Genomic DNA, 22,292 nt, shown 5'->3' on the forward strand with positions numbered 1-22,292 from the left:
ATTTAAGACAAATATTTAAGATTCGAAACAACTTCAAATAAAAACTTATCAACAACAAACTTATATATTGGGTCGGCTACTACAACTTTAGTATTAATCCACGTGAACATTCGAGAGGTGGTTTAGAAATTCGGAATTTATATTTTAAAACCTAATAACTTAAAACACATATTTGAGACTCTAAACAACTTAAAATAAAAACATTTCAACTATGAAATTGTATTGAGAACTACAACTTTGATATATACCATGGCAACATTTGTGGTTGTTTGAAATTTGTAGATTTTAAATTTCAAAATCTAAGAACTTAAAACAATATTTTGATACTTTAATCTAAATAATTTAAAATAAAAAACTTTTCGACGACAAAGATGTAGATCGGTAGGGAGGTGCCCACCTAGAACAACACAAATTTCATCGGAGATACTTTTAGAAGGGTTACAAAAGCTAAGGTTTGAAATGCAATACGAAAAGTAGATATAGATTGATTTGATTGATCAGGTGCCCTCAGTCAATTATGACCCTTTATATTTATTGGATAGGGTAGTCTTATCTCGTTAGGAATCGTTTACAACTTAACTCTACACGGTAACTAAATTATTACAACTTGGACGGGGCAAAACTGGCCTGTCCAAGTTCACCAAAAACCTCACAGCAAGCCCAAAACGGCTCTCAAAATGAAGGAAGCTAGAGAGCTTGATGGACCATGATAGTGCTACAAAACATCATCCAATGGCAAGCAGTAGCTTTATCAGAAAAAAAAAGAATCTTTTCTGGACATTTCTTAGATCTGTACAAGTTCAGCTAGTGTGTCTCAACTTTGAGTTTCCAAGGTAGTTTGGTTTCCGTCGCATGTCAATTTTTTGCTGGACCCCGCAGATCAGTACTGGCCTATAGTACTTCACTCCGCACTCTGCAGCCATAAGAGCAACTCCAGTAGAGCTATCCATATTATGTAATCTATATTTGATTATTTTGGAGAGAAAAAAAAAGAAAGTCCAACGGCTATTGTATTTAGCTTTCTAAAATAGCAAGTCATGTATCCCAGAATTTTCGCATGTTAGATATAGCTTGCATTTGCCGCTAGCCATTCGTCTCACCCTGTTGGAAAGGCTGTTGGAGTTTTCTGTTTTTTGGTTGGGGTTTCTATTTTAGAGGTCGGCTAAATCATGAGTTTAGTCAGGCCCGTTCGTTGATCTGAAACTTGACTGAAATTAGTTGAAAAACACTGTTCTGGCTGAAATATTGTGAGAGAAAAATACTGTTCTGGCTAAAAAAAACCCGAACAAGTCAAGTTTCAGACCAGCCGAACGGCCCTTTACCAACCCTGTTGGAGAAAGATAATTTGTCAATCACAGGCACGTAGCTGATAGGAGTACAATCTGAATAGGAAAGGACAACGGTGTTTTAATGCACTGCAGTTTAGTAATTCCGTCTGTTCAAAGGACACATGTGAAGTCCAATGTAAGGCAGGCATAGTTTCACAAGAATTTTGTCAACTAAACAAAATGTATTTATACTTCTATAGCTCCTTGTGTTGTTTCTTATCTAATGGCATATTATCTATTAATAACTACACACAATCTAGCCCATTGAAATTGATGGTTGTTCAGCTAAACATGATTCAGAGTTCAAAAAAAAATCAGGCAACTTGGACATTACAAAACCAGGCATGGTACCTAAAAAAATGAGGACTTTGGACGAACAAGCAGGAGATTTATTATTTTAATGGCCTGTTAGGGAAAAGGGTAGAGTGGTAGGTGAAGCATTGCTGTCAATTTTGATTCTGGGTGCAGGATCAGGATGTGGCCACCACTGGCCTTGTCCTCTACCTGAGTTTCTGACATCACATCACACCGAGGGCGAACAGCGGCTGCCAACCAAACACGCCCTAAAACCTCTGAAGCTGCTGCCTTTCACTCATCTTTCTGCCATCCTTGACTGCAGTCCTTCCTCCCCCAAGTCCCTAGAGGTATGGCGCTGCGGCTCACTATTCCTTCTTCAATTCACTCATGTAGTCATGTATGAGGTATGTTCTCTCAGTTTTGTGTTCCAATCATGTGGCGAAAGCCTGTGTGCATCTTCTTGATTTCCGCCGAACCCTAGGTGGATGGACCATGTTAGATGCTGCTGCAAATCTTGAATGCTCCCCAACTGTAAGCAATAAAAAGGGATTGCCATACTAGACGGCCTGCCAATTTTGTACAGTCCGCATCTAGATCCGGCATTCCCCCAGATATGGGGGCTGTCTTGAATTCAGTGGGGCACCCGTTCGGTTGTGATTTCTTCAGAAAAATATCTTTCAGTTGTGTTGGTCTTCTAATAAGCGCCACATCACTTCGGACCTGACTACATATTACCATGAGTGCTCAAGTAGGACAATCTGTTGTAATAGGAGCTGCTCTTCTTTTTCGGTGTTAGGTGTTGGGTCGGTGGTAATCGTGGGATTACTTAGGACACGGTCCTAAGAAAGTAGGACAATCTGGACTTCCCTGTACTTTTTAGTCCTGCAGATTCTTAGTATTCTGACTATCTCAGTTTATTTAACCTTTGCAGCAGAAGATAGCAGTATGTTTGGTCCTAACCTTAGATATATGTGTCTGAAAGCTTTAGTGTTTTTTGAAGAGAAGATGTCTTGAAACTTCAGTGACGGCATGGGTTCCAGCTATAGCATGTCTTACTCGTCCTTAAAGACAGAGAAGAGATTAATTCAAAGTTTAGAAAGAATAGGTGCTATGGGCGCATCTTATCAAGTTATCATTTATGTGGGGAGGGAACATCTATTGTGAAAATTGTAATATTCCCTTACTAAGTCTGTATGATTGTGACATAGGGAGTAGCATACATAAATACATCAAAGGGCAGCATGCATTTACATGTATTTAGCATGCCAGCGCACTTCTGAATAATGAAGTGTGATGAATGCTGAACAGATTGAGTTATGTTTCAGTTGTGATGAGTAGGACCGAGACTAGATCTGAACAGTGATTTCAGAGTCATTTGAGTTTCCTCGTTTCTCCTTCATTGCCCACTGTTGATTACAGATCAAGAGTAGAAATCCACTTTGCTGCCTTTTGTTGTCTGTGCATTGTTGTGTCTAGCTCTAGCCAGAGTCGCTACAAAGTATGATCCGCAGTAGTTATTTTTGCAGTACATAACTACTCCACCTAAAACTGCAAATTGGAACGCAATGTCTTCACTGAAAAGTGAAAACATATGTAGATCAATTAGTCAGTATGTCCTTTCACATCTGATGGTTGAAATTTTCAGTTGCAATACTAGAATCTGCTGGCTTCATCGAAACTGATTCATAAATTTTGAGTTCACTTCAATACGTAGATGCTAGTTTTGTCACATGGTACTTATTGCTGTATTCCGTGTACATTTGGTAGTTTGGTTTTATCTTTCATTTGCATTTCTAGTAGGGCTCAATTGTTTTGGTTAAATGAACATGTCCTAGTGTTTCTTAAAAGGGTTGTGAGGGGATACGGTTAGGCAAAGATGAGGCAGCAGGAATTTTACATTTTATACCAAAAATAGTAGTTTGGCCACACATGTTTGGTTATCTTAAATCTTCTTCTGATGCCTAGTATGTAGATATTCCTCCTTATCTATTGGGCACTCTTAGAGAAAATTTATATTGTAAAACTTTCAGGTCAATCTACTTTGCTTAACTCTAGCATCTACCTAGTTTTGAACTAGTTTGAACAATTGAGGAACAATGTAAAGTGGTAATCTTCCATTCCAAATAAAAGGCTAGAAGTAAAATGACTATATTACTCTAGTCGTTATTTTTGAAGCATGCAAGTATCCTAAAGTTTTGTATGTGTCCAAATTGACATGTTTTAGTCCCTGTACTGAAAAAGGAACATTTTGTAGCCTAATTTTCTAAAATTTTGGAACCTAATGTATAACTGTAACTGTAATAGCTATATTTGCAACATAAGAATGACCTTTTTAACAATTTAATGAAGCAGAATGGAGGATAATCTACCAGTTAATGTCTGGGAATACCAAGAACTCGCCAAGAAAGCACTACCAAAGATGCACTATGATTATATCAACGGGGGAGCAGAGGATGAGTATACACTGAGGGAGAATATTGCAGCATATGGAAGAATTCTGTATTGTTCGCCTCACCAATACTTTTAAACCTCATTAAGAAGTGGGCCCTTACTTTTTGGCATCGATTACACAGGTTACGGCCACGAGTCCTTATAGATGTAAGCAAGATAGACATGTCAACAAGCTTATTAGGATATAATATGCCATCACCAATAATTGTCGCTCCTACAGGGTCACACAAATTAGCAAATCCAGAAGGTACAATATCAAGTCATCCAAGTTTTAAATGATAAAACCTGCTATGTATCTCTACAACCCTTGGTTAAATGTTCATTTCAGGGGAGGTGGCCACAGCAAGAGCTGCCGCAGCATGTAACACCATAATGGTAACTGCTGAATTTGTTTTTGGGGGTCATCTGGTGATGTACTCGTCTTTAGGCCCTCTGTAGATTGTTACACGTGTTCATATATGTCACACAGGTGCTTTCCTTCTCATCAAGCTGCAGAATCGAGGAGGTTGCCTCCAGTTGCGATGCCATTCGCTTTTATCAGCTATATGTATGATGCATTGGCATTGATCTTTTTTTAGTAAATTCCCCTTTCTGGTACTACCTGATTTATGAAATTTTTCGTTGTGTACCTTAGGTGTACAAGAGAAGGGATGTTTCGGCAACATTAGTACACCGGGCTGAGAGTTTAGGATTCAAGGGCAATTGTTTTGACAGTTGACACGCCTGTGCTTGGCAGGCGTGAAGCTGATATCAGAAACAAGTATAGTGCTTGTATCTTTGTTAAAATCTCCCAAAGTTCAGCGAAATTATGTTCTTTTACAATTCATAATTCCAGTTTCCTAACCCATTGCCACTGAAGGTTAAAATTTTAAGCTACTATCTTCTCATACCATACCGTAGATCGTCGATACATTTATGCAGAGCATTGCAATAGATTCAACATCACAATGTTGCAAAAATTTTCCCTTTTCTTTCTTCTTGAGATGTTCTGTAACTGACCTGATTGTTCATGCAGGATGGTTGCTCCACAGCTGTCAAACCTGGAAGGTTTAATGTCATTAGACGACTTTGATGCTGGTGTGAGTGAAACATTTGCTCAATAAACCACTTATTTAGAACTACAAAAATTTAGTGGATGAACTCCTTTCCTTTCTGAAAAACTGAAGCATTATCGTCTTGTTAGGAAGGACGGCTCCAAGCTGGAACGATTCGCACGGAAAACGCTGGATCCATCATTGTCATGGAAGGTACGTCCAGATAACACAGAGCAGCCGTACCATAAATTTTCTCGAATCTTGAATTCCATAGCATGTGGTCCGGCATCGACAGTTATGAGATGCATGGACGCATCAACATCGAGCATAAGGGCTGTACGATGGATACTGAAAGACTGTTCTTTGAACAGCCGTATGGCACTTAATATAATAACATGCTGGTATAGCGACGGTGGCCTACATACTGGCCTTGGATCACTGTACCAGCGACCATGCCGTGATGTGCCGTCTTGATGTTGCCGGCAATATTTTTTGATAATGGAAAGAAAAATCCGGCTTCATCCTCTTGGAAGAGGAATCAGGCGAGTGGTTGATGATGGCCTGATGGGGTGTGTTTTTTGCTGAATTTGTGCGTGCAGGACGTGGAGTGGCTCAAGTCCATCACCAGCCTGCCGATCCTGCTCAAGGGCATCGTCACCGCCGAAGACGGTAATGAATAATACCTAGCTTAATACTCTGTCAGTGTCGAATTGCTGGCAATGCATGGTGCTGAACCGGAGAACTAGTTAGTCGTATGGTCACTGTCTGTGTCACTGAACTGAACTCTGATGACTCTGCGGCGGCGTTGGGCAGCGAGGAAGGCCGTAGAGGCAGGGGCGGCCGGCGTGATCGTGTCCAACCACGGCGCCCGGCAGCTGGACTATGCGCCGGCCACCATCTCGGCGCTCGAAGAGGTAATTGGCCGCCGGCCGGCCGGCCACATTTATCCTCCTGGGTCCTGGCCCGCGCCACACATGCAAGCGCAACGGATGGGCTGGACCCGAACCCGATCGCTGCATCATTGCATGTGTGGGACGGTGGGCGTGCTGTTATTGCGACGTGCGGCAGTAGCGGCCATAAACTGACAAAGGACCGCCGGGGTCGGGGTGTCGTGTTGTGCGCTGCATTGCAGGTGGTTAAGGCGGTGGCGGGGGCCGTGCCGGTGCTGGTGGACGGCGGCGTCCGGCGGGGCACCGACGTGTTGAAGGCGCTGGCACTGGGCGCCAAGGCAGTCATGGTACGTACGTACGCAGCTCCTCTCCTCTCGCCGAGCGAGGACTTGCTGGGCATGCACAGGGCAGTTTCGGAAGAGGAACCGAAACGTGGACGATTGGTTCGTTCGTTCGTTCTGACGAGGATTGAGCGCGTGCGTTTGCAGGTGGGGAGGCCAGTGTTCTACGGGCTGGCGGCGCGCGGGGAAGCCGGCGCGAGGCACGTGATCGAGATGCTGAACAAAGAGCTGGAGCTGGCCATGGCGCTCTGCGGCTGCCGGAGCATCGCGGAGGTCACCAGGGCGCACGTCCAGACCGAGGGCGACCGGATCAGGGCCCTGCTGTGACTGCGAGTCTCTGAGTGAGGCTGCGACCCAGCGACCATCCGGATGGACGAACTGAATTCATATATACATGTCCATCATGCGCACCCTCGCGGGCGTCGGCTGGAAATGCAATCGAAGGAACCCACTCTCCTCTATTTGTTATGAAAATCCATTAGTGGCAAACAAAAATGTCAATACAAAATTATTGGCTAGCAACTATTACAAATTTGAACATGTTTGAGATTTCAATATTCTATCATGAGGATGGAGGCACTCCTCTGCAGCTCAAAATAGCTTTAGAGAAAAGCAAATTTATTTGGAACCTAAATTATGTTGTTTTTTGTTTACTGTAAGTGATATAGCCAATCTTGAATTGGACTTTTAACTTTTGAAATTGATGGGATGCTAGAATCTAGATTTTCCCGTCTTCCACAAATAAGGTAGGCTACAGCTATACTAATCAGATGGTTTTGTCGGCACATGACCTGAAAGTATGGTAAGGCAACCAGTAAACAAAGAATTAGCTTACATATATGAAGAGTTTTAAGCATTTATGAACCTGGTCGTAAATTGGACAAAATGCATGTACAACCAAGGAGACGAATGTTATCAACCGATCAAAGGGAAAAGATACAAGGGTACAAATGTTATCAACCGATCAAAGGGAAAAGATACAAGGGTACCTTGGCAGTTGATTGTTGGAGCAATGTGGACTAATAAAATTGCATCTGTACACACCGCAAAAAAACACATACGTGATGTTGTACATATTGAACTGATAACTGAACAATCTCCCAGTACATACGCAGCACAAAAAATGGCTTTAGGGAGATTACCGCTATGAATGGCTCAGTGCAAGAAGAAACAACAGCCAAAGTAAAACCAAGCCGTTAACAAAACATAATATTGATGTATAGAACAAATTTGGTTCACAGAACATTCCTAACCAGCGGCGGATTCAGGAAATATTTCAGAGGGGCTGAACAACACTGTTGCTCGATCTTAAGTATCAGCCCCCCTACACTATAGAACTTTGCCTAAAAATTCATGAGGGCTCCACAGGGGTTCCACTGCTCCGGTATGGGTAGGGGGGCTCGAGCCCCCCACCGTTGGATCTGCCCCTGTTCCTAACTCATTCTCTTGTTGTAGGTAAGAAGGATCATCAGCATAAAAATAACTGTATATATGAACTATAGATGGCATATGGGAAGCGAAAGCGAAAGCAGCGAAATAATTAGCCTCTCTGAAACATTGTATAGCAAAGGCACTTTAACTATGAATATTTTTAGAAAAAATGTGTGATAAAATTTGCCGTGACAATAGGAAAGTCAACCACTCTCAAATATTTTTTTTTGTAACCTTCGAAATACATGAAAGGAAGATGGAGAGGGGAAAGTACCTAGGGTGAATCACAGATGAGATCTGGGTTCAGAAGGGGTGCATTCTGTCATGGGTCAGTTTGAATCATAGCTGTAGCTCTCCTTGTGAACCTGTTGCCTTGCACGACGGATTTGATAAACATCAGTTGTAAAGTTTAGATATGGTAAAATGACAAACAGCTAAGGTAAGTGTTCACAAACCAGAACTCTCTTAAGATTGTAGGTACCTGGTAACTCTTTATTTTACCTAATAATTCAGCCAGTATATCTAATTGCATGAAGAGATTAAAATATATATGAAGCAACTGAAGCAAGATCAGGTGAAAGTTCCGTGATTCAGAACACATAAATTATACAAAAGATCCTGTACAGAAATATGTGGCAGCCGTCTCCATCTGCTGGCATAAACCACTATCAATCAAATATACTTTCAACACTATGAACAATTTTTTTTGTAAACAGGCAAAAGGAAGAGCAAAGAGAACTCACCTATATTTTAGCAATAATGGTCTACCCAGATGGATTAATGGTTTGGGACCAAACATAGCATGGAGTGCAGCAGGGCAGGGAAAAATATAAGCAGAGTACAATGTGTTTGGAACATTTCTTACTCCAAAACTTCCTTTTCCAATGAACGATTCCAATGCTTCAGCTCTAGCTATCATCTCACGTGACACCATGCTGTAGACCTGAAGGAAGACAGTGGAGTGATGAACTAAAGTGCAGCTTTCTTGCCTAGATATTGCATCTTGGCAACTAAAAGCGAATCAATAAACACAGCAATGAACAGGAAAATAGCCACAGTGTTAATTGATGCTTGACTTCTAATGCATAATTTACGTTTTGTCATCCTAAAATAAGCAATTGGATATAAAACAACACAAACCCTACCGTATGCTAAAAAAATAAGGCTTGCATGTAGCAGATGATATAGCCAAAGTAAAAGTGAGAAGCAAACCCGCAGCAAACACCCCCAAATTTCATTCCCCTAAGTATCGGATCATTTTGGATGCGCAAATACAAATGAACCCACCCATCCTTTTTTTTGCTATGAACCCGCGATCATTTTAGTTTGAAAATAGCCAAACACAAATAATACATTAAGATTTTTAAGACAAGCATTTGTAACAGAACCGACCAATTTATAAGAGCACAAGTACGAAAAGCAATCACTGGAGTGATCGAACCGTCAGTACTTGAACCCATATAAACCCGGTAGTCAACTGAAACCACGAAGGATTTCAAACCAACTGGCATACAACCAAGATTACAGTAATTCAACATAACAAGCCACATGTTACATCCATTTCACAAGTAGTTCACAAGTATCCTCATACATCAGAGTTCACATAGTTATTACAAAACTGAGTTCACAAATAGCGGAAGCAAAGTAGTTTGAGACCATCACACACACTTAGTTCAAATACAAGCCAGGTACCATAGTCATATCCAGCAAAAGCAACATGATAAGATAACATAGATGATCATGCCCATGATCTAGTCTTCATCCCCCGCAGGGTGGAGACAATACTTGCAGTAGCCGTTATAGAGCACGTCATCTGCAACAAGAGGGAATAAACCCTGAGTACGAGAATGTACTCAGCTAGACTTATCCTGTCGTAAACCAAAAATAAATGACACAAAGGAGTATGCAAGGCTTTATCGGTGGATCTTGCTTGACAATCATTTTGCATAAATGCTTTAATGATATAAGAGCATAATTTAATTTATGAGTAAGCAGCAAGTTATCAACTATTAACCTGTCAACTAGATTAGCACCTGTACTAGAGCAAGCAATTGATTAACTCCAAACATTAGTAACCATATCCGGTATAATGTTGTATCATCATCATCATCGATTTAACCATCAAATTCCTATTAAGTGCATCTACGTTGCCGCTGCTCAGTCAAGTTCTCACTATCCGAGAGAGACGACAATTCGAATCGATTCCTATCTAGCTGGAGGGGTATTCCTAACACAAACCCAATCAACCTGATCAGTGGTTGCCTCGAGTCACCTTTGGTACAACTCAGGAATCGCGGGTCCGCGCAGCGCCGCTACTCTTAGGGAGTCCACTCTGCCAGGTGGTCAATCTCACCTTTTGGACTTACACCAATGGCTCTCCCGCACATCCTTACTACCGCCAGAGTGCGCACTTTCACTTCTCGGCTTCCGGTCTGAGTTGAGCTACTCAGGCTTCCGTGGTCGGAACGAGTTATCCGGCCAACTAAGTGATAGGCATACGTTCAACATGACATGAGGACGTACAGCGAATCGGTCCTTAACCGACACAGACGGGGATAGATCCACACCCAAGACCTCCTTGCCTTGTTGCTTCTCTATCGACATCCCGCCTGGTCACAATTCATTATTAACACATGGTTATTTTCCACGATAGCAAATATAGCCAATTCATGACCAGACATCATGCCTAACTTGCAAGGTGACAGGAAATCACCTGAACTTTTACCAGTCTAAGCAAGGCTAAGCTTTGATTCGCTCCTGGACCTAAAAAGGATTCAAGGTATGTTTACTAGACAAGGAATAGATATATATGCAACAAGTGTTTGCATCCAGTTCCTATCACTTAATGCATCACAAATAAAGATACTCAAAGTAATCATTTTCAAAACATAGGAGACTTAAAATGCTCTGGGGCTTGTCTTTTAGAAAAGATGAAGGTTGGTGATCAGGACACTCAAGAACTTCGTTGGCTCCTTCTTCGGGGGCCTGCACCTCCTGCTCCTGAGCTTGCTGCTGCTCCTCCGGAAGTACTTGCTTGAATTCCAGAATCGTGACTCCCTCCGGAACACCTATTGCATGCATATGCATAGTATAAGAATCATGCATGCATAATAGATGGAAGGTGATGATGAAATGTACAGCCATGTATAGATGGACGCATGAAAGACATGATGATACAAGATTAACATCTATTTTACCGAGTATGTGTATATCTCTTTTAGAACACAAGAACTACACACTCACCAAGATCTAACAACCTAAGATAAAGTTGTTCATCTTCAGTAAAAGGTCTAGCACCTGCAACTAATAAGTTATTTTAGTTAGCCTAGCATCTAACTCATCACACTAACTCATATAAAAAAACAAGTTATTCACTGCAATCACAGAGTCAAGGCTACAAACAACAGTAACTAGTTTTATCCATAACTAGAGTTGTACTAACCCAGAAGACATGCAAATAGACAATCTGAAAAGCTTATGAAATTGTCTACATTTCATTATTAATCACCTTAGCATGATTCCTAAGTTTAGCAGGTCGAATTTACATAAACACATAATCAGGTCTAAACAAGACACAGAGCAAGCAAAACTGTGATTCAATTTTGAACGACTGTAACTCCTAAACTACTTGGCCAAATTCCACCAAAGTTTAACAAGAGATAGATACATAAGTTATATACAACTTTTGTATTCACCACTTTCCCAGCAACCCAAATTATCATGGTGAACTTTACAAAGTTCCCAGAACTGTCCAGAAAGACACAATGCAAGAAAATAATTATTAACTTACGTTGTAAACATACAAATGGACAAAACCAACTTTACCAACCCATCACACATGTTGAAAGAACACCAGAAAACATAGTGGTCCATTCCTAAATAAATTATTTTCATACCTTTATTAATTTATTTAGATAATGAGGTTAATTAATAAACACATATCCAAAGTGTATATAAAATTCCACAACAATTACAGTAGTTTATACATGTCTCCAGTAAACCACTGTATAAATTTCACATCATTTCAATAAGTATAACATCCTACACAAAAATGACAAGGCATAAAGGCTTAAAATGACATAAATAGGAAACCCTAGTGAAAAGTGTCAAGCAATAGATTTTATATTTTTCCTAGCATACTTAAGGTACTAGGACATGCCTCCAATAAATTTTATGGTCATTGGATTCATAGATAAATTACTAAAATTCACACAAGGATCATTCAATAATAAAAGGGAAATTAATAACTCAAAAACCATTCATGCACTGACTCTTAATTTTTTACCAGAGCTTATACTAATCAAGAATTGCTCACCATACAAATTTCATAATTTTTGGAGCACAGGAACTCTAGATATAAATTAAACAAGTTTGCTTTCATTTAAAAACACATTTCAAGTTTCGATTTAATTCTTCCAGAAACTTTACTACAAGTGTCAATGTTATATTTTTCCTAAATACTATACTTCACTAAGATCCTAACAAAATTGGAACCACCAAATTTGGATCTACCAAACTCTAGTTATGAATTTCACAAAACAGCATCAAAATCTGAACAAATGAACTATCTTTATACTCCACAGTCACTGACAGGCGGGACCCCACGGTCAGCCGGGCCCGCATGCAAGTGAAACACAAAACAGAGCACGCTGTGAGACGGCGCAGAATCGGCCGGAGTTCGCCGACGATGACTTTTCCGGCGACTACACCGGCACGACCATGACCTCCTAGACCTCCCGAACCTATTGAGCTACTTGGTTGGACCTATTGCCGAAGATCAAGACGACGGCGGCGGCCATGGTGGCAAGACAGCGTGGCTCGACAGTGAGGCACCGGAGCTGGCCATGAGAGCTCAATCTATGGCTCGGCCAAGACTCTACCAACTACGGCGAAGCTAGAGCACAAGCTATCATGGTGGATGGCGGACGGAGGTGTCCTGGCCACGACGATGGGGCTCGGCGGCGGAACACCGGTGACGTCCGCGCGGCGAGACGGCTTACCGAGCGCTCCTAGCTAACCAATGTGGGCTCGGTGGTGCTATGGGAGCTCGACGAAGCTATTGTGGTGGCGTAGTAGAGACATAGTGCGAGTAAAGGCTGGCAATGGCGACGACGAAGTTGCTCGGCACAGCGGTGGCTGCTGCGGTCGCTGCGGTGAGCGAAGGAGAAGACAAAAATGGAAATGTGAGTGCTGGGAGGGAGCGGGCGACTACATGGCATGTTGAGGCGTGTGGTAGCCCGACGTGGCTCGGCTGGTCAGGCCGACAGTGATGCGCGGCGTACACGTGGCGGTGAAATTCTGAAGATGGTCGGGTTCTGTAGACTCGATTCAGTCGAGACATTCCGAGCCTGACAGCGTGACTTGAAGCCCTATGTACCAGCTACAAAACTCCTTTAGAGATCAAGGTCTAGTTCGCAATGAATAGAGAGTAAAATCAACTCAAAGTAGCGCCTGTCAAACTGTAAACGCTTAGAAAATTTTCTAAGTGTAGAATCAGCACCCAAAACTGACTTGTGGGCCATGTTTGAGACTGTTCCACACATTTTCATGACTTGGCCTCTAAATAAAGTTTGTTCCTCATAATTTTCTACAACTTTGCTTTAGGTTGCTCAAACATGCAAACACTCTAAGCTATACTTTTTAAACAGTCAAACCAAGGAGCTCTAGAGGTCAACACTAGTCAAACCATGACTTGGAAACTTAATTAGGCAAAATGATCAACATGAACATTGTTCATAATGACATTCTAAGTATAACTAAGTTGCTTAAGAGGATAATTAGCCACACCACACATTGGTCACCCAAAATCAAGCATCACATGTATTGAAACAAGGAAAAACAAGTGACTTTGTTACTTCTGTTTCAAAACCATGTTTCATGTGTTTCATGAGTTTGTGGCATTGTACTAGCTAACCATGTTTCACTAAAGTATGTGACATGTTTCAAGAGTGAGTTGAACATGTTGCACTTGAGTGTTGCTCATTATCCATATCATAAAACAAACACACATGGGATATACATATATGTTGCAATGTTTCAAAAGCATGTTTCAAACCATCAAAGCTCATGCATGTATGAATGATGCTTATATTTATGAAATGCAAGTGCAATTATGCAAGCCTAACACCTAGGGTTTTATAACCCTCCCCCCTTATAAAAATCTCGCCCCGAGATTTGAAAACCGTACTATTTTAAATAAAAGGTAGGGTATACATCCTTCAAATAATCTTCCCGTTCCCAGGTTGCATCGCTTTCACTACCTTGGTTACTCCACATAACCTTGTAAAATTTGACTACACGGTTCTGGGTTACTCTGTCTCTTGTATCAATAACTCATACTGGCCTTTCTTCATAGGATAGATCCAATTTCAACTTGATATTTCTAAGTGAAACTCTTTCTTTAGGAACACGGAGACATTTCTTCAATTGCGAGACATGAAAAACATTGAAGATAGCTCTCATCTCGTAAGGTAACTCTATCTTATAAGCTACATTCCCACTCTTTTCTATGATCAGATATGGGCCTACATACCTAGGTGCAAGCTTTCTCTTTACTCCGAATCGCTGCACACCTTTCATCGGTGATACTTTCAGATAAATGTGATCACCCACTTCGAACTCAATGGGCTTCCTTCTTTTATCCGCATAGCTTTTCTGCCTAGCTTGAGCGGCTTTCATATGTTTCTGGATAGTATGGACTTGTTGTTCAGCCTCTTCAATGAAATCAATGCCGTAGTATCTCCTTTCTCTAGATTCAACCCAGTTCAAAGGGGTTCTACACTTACGGCCATACAACGCTTCGAACGGGGCCATCTTATACTTTCTTGATAACTATTATTATAGGAAAATTTAGCCAAGGGTAACCACTTATCCCATGAACCTTTGGAAGATATGACACAAGCTCTTAACATGTCTTCCAATATTTGATTCACCCGCTCCGTCTGTCCGGAGGTTTGTGGATGATAAGCAGAACTTCTGACTAAGTTGGTGCCTAACATCTTATGCAAATGTTCCCAAAAAGGAGCAGTGAACTGAGGTCCTCTGTCAGATACAATGGTTCTAGGAACACCATGGAGACGTACTATCTGATTAAAGTATAATTCAGCGTAGTCACTTGGTCGATAATCAACTCTAACTGGTATGAAATGAGCAGACTTCGTTAAACGATCCACTATTACCCATATGGAATTAAAATTCTTTTGGGTAGGGGGAAGTCCAACAATGAAATCCATACTAATCTCTTCCCATTTCCATCCTGGTATAGACAATGGTTGAAGAAGACCAGCAGGCTTCAAGTGAATTGCTTTGACTCTACAACAATTGTCACACCTTGCCACATAAGCTGTGATTTCTTTCTTCATCTTGGTCCACCAAAAGCGAGATTTCAAATCTTGATACATTTTGCTACTTCCCGGGTGGATAGATAACTTGGATGAGTGAGCTTCTTCTAAGATTTGGTTTCTAAGCTCTTTGTCCTTTGGTACTACAAGTCTGTCCTTAAACCATAGAACACCCTTCTCATCAATACGAAAGTGTTTTGTCTCTTATTCCTTCATCTTCCTTTTGATGTGGAACACACCCACATCAGTTTTCTAAAGCTCGATGATTTTACTCTCCAGAGAGCAACTAAGAGTAATACTGTGCAACACAGCAGGATGTAACAGATGTGCCAAATGATAATCTACTTCCAAGAGAGAATTGCAATGAGATTTTCTACTCAAAGCGTCGGCAACAACATTTGCTTTACCTGGATAATAATGGACTTCTAAGTTATAATCTTTAATCAACTCTAGACATCTTCTCTATCTCATGTTCAATTCTGACTGAGTGAAGATATACTTGAGATTTTTATGATCGGTATAGATATGACACACGTTACCGAGCAGGTAATGCCTCCAAATCTTCAAAGCATGAACAACAGCAGCTAACTCAAGATCATGAGTTGGATAATTGGCTTCATGCTTCCTTAACTGACGCAAGGCATAGGTAATAACCCAACCTTCCTACATAAGGACACATCCTAAACCGGTACCTGATGCATCACAAAACACATCAAAAGGTTTCTCGATATCAGGTTGTGCCAAAACAGGAGCTGATGTCAATAAGGTCCTTAAAGTGCAAAAAGCAGTCTCACACTCTGGAGTCCAAATAAACTTTACATCTTTTTGAAGCAATCTGGTCATGGGCTTGGCTACCTTAGAGAAATCCAGGATGAATCGACGATAATATCCAGCCAAACCAAGGAAACTTCTAACCTCATGCACTGAAGTTGGTGCTTTCCAATCCATGACTTCTTGCACCTTAGACGGATCAACCGAAATTCCTTCATCAGACAACACATGACCCAAGAAAGGCACCTTCTTTAGCCAAAACTCATATTTACTGAACTTGACATAAAGCTTATGTTCTTGTAGCCTGGATAAAAACAACTCTCAAATGCTCGGCGTGTTCTTCAGCATTTGTGGAAAAGATCAAGATGTCATCAATGAAGACAACTACAAATTTGTCCAGTTCCTCCATGAACACTGAATTCATCAGATAGACGAAGTATGCAGGAGCATTGGTCAAGCCAAAAGACATAACCAGATACTCATACAACCCATATTTGGTGGAGAAAGCGATCTTAGGCACATCCTCCAGTCTAATTTTTATCTGATGATAACAAGATCTCAAATCAATTTTAGAGAATACCTTTGCCTTAGACAACTGATCAAATAAAATGTCAATGCGGGGCAATGGGTATTTGTTCTTGATTGTCACAGCATTGAGTGGATGATAATCCACACACATGCGCAATGACTTGTCCTTCTTCTTTACAAATATAGCAGGACAACTCTAAGGAGAAGCACTAGGTCGGATAAGACATTTCTCTAACAGATCTTGTAACTAAACCTTAAGCTTTGTTAACTCATTGGGCGGCATCCTATAAGGCCTTCTAGAAATAGGTGCAGTGCCCGGCACTAACTCGATCTTGAATTCTATATCACGATCCGACGGTAGACCAGGTAAATCATTAGGAAACACATTTGGAAACTCATAAACTACCAGAACGTCCTTGATTCCTGGGGTCTAGATAGCATTAGCAGTGTTGTGGAGGTCTAGATCTCTGGGAAGTGGCACTAGGAAAGCCTCATTGCTGATAGGATCCCTCAACATAACGACCCTAGTGGAAGTATCGATGACACTCCATGACCGCTCATCCACTTCATCCCCAAGATTATATCTATGCCTAGTCCCGGCAACACTACCAGCTCGGACGTATACACTCATCCCTCTATTTCGATACTGACATCCTACACTATCTAATTGGTAGAAATATTACTTCCAGCTGCACTAATGCTATAACTACCCGTGGATCGTGTAACTACCTTCTGATTGTATTTTGATGCAAAAACTAGACTCATAAATGAATGTGAAGCACCAGAATCAAATAGTACAACTGTCGGATGTTGATTCATAAGAAACTTACCCGCAGTAACCACCTCTCCGGAGGGTATCTCTGTCACGTTGGTGTAGTCAACATGCCCTTGATGAGCACTAGAATTCCCTTGCTTCTGATTGTTCTTCTAAGGGTAAGGACAATTCTTGGACCAATGACCTGTCCTGCCACAATTCCAGCAGGGCCTATTAGCTAGTGGAACAAAAGAATTCCCTGGTCCTATGGTGCCTTTTGGAAGAGGTACTGTAAATGCCTTCTTGAAACCAGTCTTTACCTGATTCTTCTTCTATGGCGGCTGGTACCTAACAGTTGTAGCCGATGAGCGAAACTAAGTCTTAGCCACGGGAGCTTTAGCTTGAGAGGCACTTGCCTCAAAGGCCCTCTTGCGATTTTTGGAAGTTGCATAGACATTATTGTTATTCTCTTGAGTAAGAGCATCACTTACGAACTCATTGAAAGTGACACTCTTGTTGTTCCCCATGGACTTCATCAATTTGGGACTAAGCCCTCTTTTAAAGCTGGCGATTCTCTTTGCTTCTGAATCAACAAACTCTGGAGCATACCTTGCCAGATGATTGAAGGCATGAAGATATTCAGTGAGTGTCTTGGTGCCTTGCACCAGCTTCATAAACTCATTATGCTTTATGGCCATCAACCTGGGAGGAATATAATGACTCTTGAAAGCCTCCTGGAATTGATTCCAAGTGATCTGGGCATTTTCTGGTAGAGTGGACCTATAATGTCGCCACCATATACCTGCTAGACCTTGTAGCTGATGCGAAGCATACTCCGCCTTCATCTACTCTGTCAACTTGAGCAAACAGAACTTATGCTCAAGCATGTTCAGCCAATCTTCTACCTGGAGCAGCTCTTCAGCTTCTTTAAAGACTGGCGGCTTGGTATCTTGGAATTCTTTGAAATCACTAAACTGAATGGGCTCTAGTCCTTGTCATTGATTGCAGCCCTGTGCTTGATGCTGGGCCAGAGTATGCATGGCATCCCCCAACGCACGCTGACCTTCCACGAGCATGGCCAATAGATTAGACGGTGTGGGCGGTGGTGGTGGTGGAAGATCATCATCACCACTACCCCTAGCACGGCCTGAACGCAGATTGCGCGACATAATAAATAGAGGCACAACAATTCATCCTTATAACATCGCCCATAACTTTACTCCGCACATTCTCGTGATGCATACGCTTATATGCCAAGTGTTGCCAACATCAAGCTGGACTTTTATTTAACGCTCACATCCATAGGGAGCCACATGCAAGTTCCAGAGATTACATCCAAGTCTCTAACTGAAATTAAGTTACATGTTCCTCCAGAAGAAAGCAAAAGATAAGCACTAGTGCATTTAGCTTAGTGCTACAGCTAACTACATATCTTCATCAGTGTCAGCATCGATCACTCCAACCAAGCCACTGGGGTCTGTTTGCGTGAGGTGGAACAACCACTTCAACGTCATACCACAGCATCCTTCCTTCAGCCTCCCCTTGCATCCAAGTATAATGAGGCGGCTCTGCATATCCCACTAAATGTAGCACCCTCCACAATAGAGTTGGGGTGCCAAACACGTAAAGGAATGTGCTGCTCCTGGGCGGTAGTGCTGGTGCAGTCATCTGTGGTGATATTGCAATTTGGGTGTGGGAGGATTATCTTAAAGGATGAGAAATATATAACGGAATAATTAAAGATAAGGGAGGGAGTGATGCAAAAATGTAATGGCATGAGTGAACATAATGCATGCACGTTCCATACGTCCTCACGAATCTTAAGAAAAATTTAACATTCTAGCGACATAGACGGTGGCATACATACGTTCTCTCATATACGTATCTAGTCGAGCTACACGTTGCGTTGTTAGTGTACCTGCAGACAAATTCATTGCAGCCCATCCCCAAAAAGAGAAATAAGCACACAATGAAAGCAGTAAACTAAGATACTCTCTATATATACATCCCCGGATATATATACTTCGGTATCCAAAGCTACCCGATAGATATACCCAATAGATATACCCACAATTAAGTACCTTCATATGTACATGTGTGCAACATGTAAATATTCTGGTAACCACAACTAACTCTCCCCTAGACCGACAGTTGAACGGTCATGCTCTCACAACTCACACTTACCTGGGCGTAGAGGTAATTGATCCATACATTACCACCCAAGTGGATGGCATCCATACAATAGCACGCCGTATGGATGACAAAATAAAATGCAAGCAATTACCCCCCTAAAGTCATTACTTAAATAAGTCACCTAAAAGCATGTTTCAAACCATCAAAGCTTATGCATGTATGAATGATGCTCATGTTTATGAAATGCAAGTGCAATTATGCAAGCCTAACACCTAGGGTGTTGCAGCATTACAGGAACTGCATCGAGTAATTTATGGCTACAAAAATTATGTAAGCAATTTCTGGACTACATCTTACGTGACATCTAGATGGAAGGGCACAAATTTGCAGAACATTGCAAATCCAAAAATTCAGTGGCTATCTAGAAGCTGTGAGGCAACACAAATGGACAAGCCTGTCACAACCGACAAGAAGTGGCATGCAACCTTTGAACAAGTAGAAGAGCATGACATCCACATTACTGGCATTCCTGTACAATAGGAATCCATGTGCCGCTAAACGAAGCTAAGAAAGAAAGCAAACTAAAAACTTGGCTCTAATCCCTCATCCATATCTGGTAACAAATCCGAATAAATCAATCTTTAAATCTAGGAAACTAAACACTGTTGCTGAAGCACAAATAGAGTAGGGGAAGTGCCCATAGCCATCCATACCTGGTGGCTGGGCTTCTGTGGAGCAGGAGAGAGGTGAGGAGGGGGTGACCCACCTCCGTCGCCGTGGAACCACGGGTGGAGGGGTGAGGCACCGTCGATCTACAGCCAAGTTGGGCCATCGGCGCCACTATCGGAGAGGAAGACGCGATGCGTAGTCAGGGTCATCGAGCATAGGCACTTAGGGTTTCATGGAGCAGAGGAGCAGACACAGAGCTATGGAAGGAAGCCATGTTGGGGCCAACACGTGGGGCTCCAGCACAACCTGGGGCCGGTGTGGTGCCGCCTACGCCTCAAGCGGTGAAGCGACAGCGCTGAGGCCTGTGGCCACACGGTGCCACGTCAGGAGAGAGAGGGAGAGAGAGAGGCAGAGGGAGAGGGAGAGAGGAAGGAAGGGAAGCTGGGGGCAGAGGCAGTGGAGGCAGCGTTCCGTGACCGGGAAGAGAGGCGTCGAGCTCGGGAGAGGAAGAGGAGGCGAGATATTTTCAGAAGAATCTAGAAGGAGAAGCAGAAGCTGTTGTTTATATTTGGTCGGCCGGATTCGGACGAGACGCAGTAGAAGCTGGCAAAATCAATGCAAAGTGACAAGGATCTGCATGATGCTGATTCGAACGAAAGCTGCTATAAGCAATCTGGGCCACTCGATGGAGGATCGAACGACTGGAAATAATTTTGGTGACGTGGATGGCCTGAGCATCGGCTTAAGTAACCTGCTTTGATATATTAGATACTACTATACTATATACTATATGGTACTATACTGTACTACACAGGAGTCCGACCATCGTGCTGTCAGGGTTGCGATATGATTATATGAATGTGAGGGCATGTGATGTGCAATTGATTGTTGCCTCCACAAATATGCTTTGTGTGTCGCCAAGATCCAACTTATTATACTATTACCAGAGCCAGAGCTAGATTAAAGGGGTGTTTGGATCCTTGATTAAAGTTTAGTACTCGTCCGTCCAAACATCGATAATGCTTTCAAAAGGGCGTCTGTCCGGATGTAAGACTGACCACCCCCGTCCGCCTGTATTCGCCCCACCAGAATAAAGAGAAAGAAAAAAGTAAGAAAAAAAGAAAAATGGAAGGGGACTCGAGAGACAGACATGAGACAAATTTACCTCTCCTGCCACTCTACCTTTCTCCAATCTGCTTCCCTGGCGGCCGGCGCCGCCCCCATCCCGTGCCCACCGATTCTTCCCCCTAACCCCCTCCTCTTTCTCTCTCTCTCTCTCCGCGCGGGTGACACCCAAGATCCGGGATGAGCGACTGAGGATGATGATGGCGCATGAGAGTCACATCACAGGAGGCCACGTCAGAGACGTCTGCCTCAAGTATTGCAAGCAGCGAGGCAGGACTGATCCTTGGCTCATCGAGCTCGACCATCTAGTGGCAGATCCAGAAACGGACCAAGAGGGGGGCTAAATAATAGAAGAGTAGCAAAGTAGTCATAAACTAATAGATTTTACAAAGAACATAATGATGATATGGATTCAAAGTGCGCAAAATATCAATAAGAATAGAAAGGGGGTGGGCTGTTAGCTTGGTTGGGCTATGGAGAGGGGCTGTTGGGCCACGTTTGAAGACCTACTCCATTTTTTGGCATAGGAGGGGGGCTGCAGCCCCCGCCCCCTGGATCCACCCCTAGGGAGCTCCACTGTATCGTTCAGACTCATCGCGACCGCCTCCACCGCACCAGTTCGCTATGCCGCCCGCCCAGACTCGTCTTGCCTGCTGCGACCGCCTCCACCGCGCCAGTTTGTCACGCTGCCCGCCTAGATTTGCCCAAGTAGCAAGGAGATGTTGAGCTAAAAGCGTATGTTACATATGTTGCAATGGTTATACACGGACGTCACAAAAGTGTCTGTTCAACATGTTTCATCTGTTTTAGACGTACGTTACAAGTGTTTTATCTGGATGTTGCATATATTGCAGTGGCTATACACATATGTTGCAAATATACGTTCTAAATGTTTTAGCTGTTTTAGACGTATGTTGCAAATGTTTCATGTTGCAAGCATATACTCTTGGATGGGATGGCCGAAGTCACGCGGCATGCATTTGCAGCGGGGTGCGTGGATTTTTGCGTGCGCGTGTGAAACAGAGCAGGCGCGGGCAGTCCCTACGTGTGCGTGATAAATGGGGCAGGTACGAGCGGTCCCCATGTGTGCACGCAAAAAATGGAGCAGACATGGGACCGAGCGTGCGCGCGGGAAACAGAGCAACGCGTACATCCAGTCGCAGGCATTAAACATATCTTGGGGTATCTAGGGTCCTGTCT

At 42.6% G+C, this 22,292-nt stretch overlaps 1 pseudogene; it reads left to right on the top strand.

Annotated features, from left to right (window-relative positions):
* Positions 1–1,954: 1,954 nt before the first annotated feature.
* Positions 1,955–6,924, top strand: LOC136542613 (peroxisomal (S)-2-hydroxy-acid oxidase GLO4-like; annotated as a pseudogene).
* The last annotated feature ends 15,368 nt before the right edge of the window (positions 6,925–22,292 follow it).

Source organism: Miscanthus floridulus, chromosome 3 (assembly GCF_019320115.1).
Source record: "Miscanthus floridulus cultivar M001 chromosome 3, ASM1932011v1, whole genome shotgun sequence".
In the NCBI taxonomy this organism is placed as follows: domain Eukaryota; kingdom Viridiplantae; phylum Streptophyta; class Magnoliopsida; order Poales; family Poaceae; genus Miscanthus; species Miscanthus floridulus.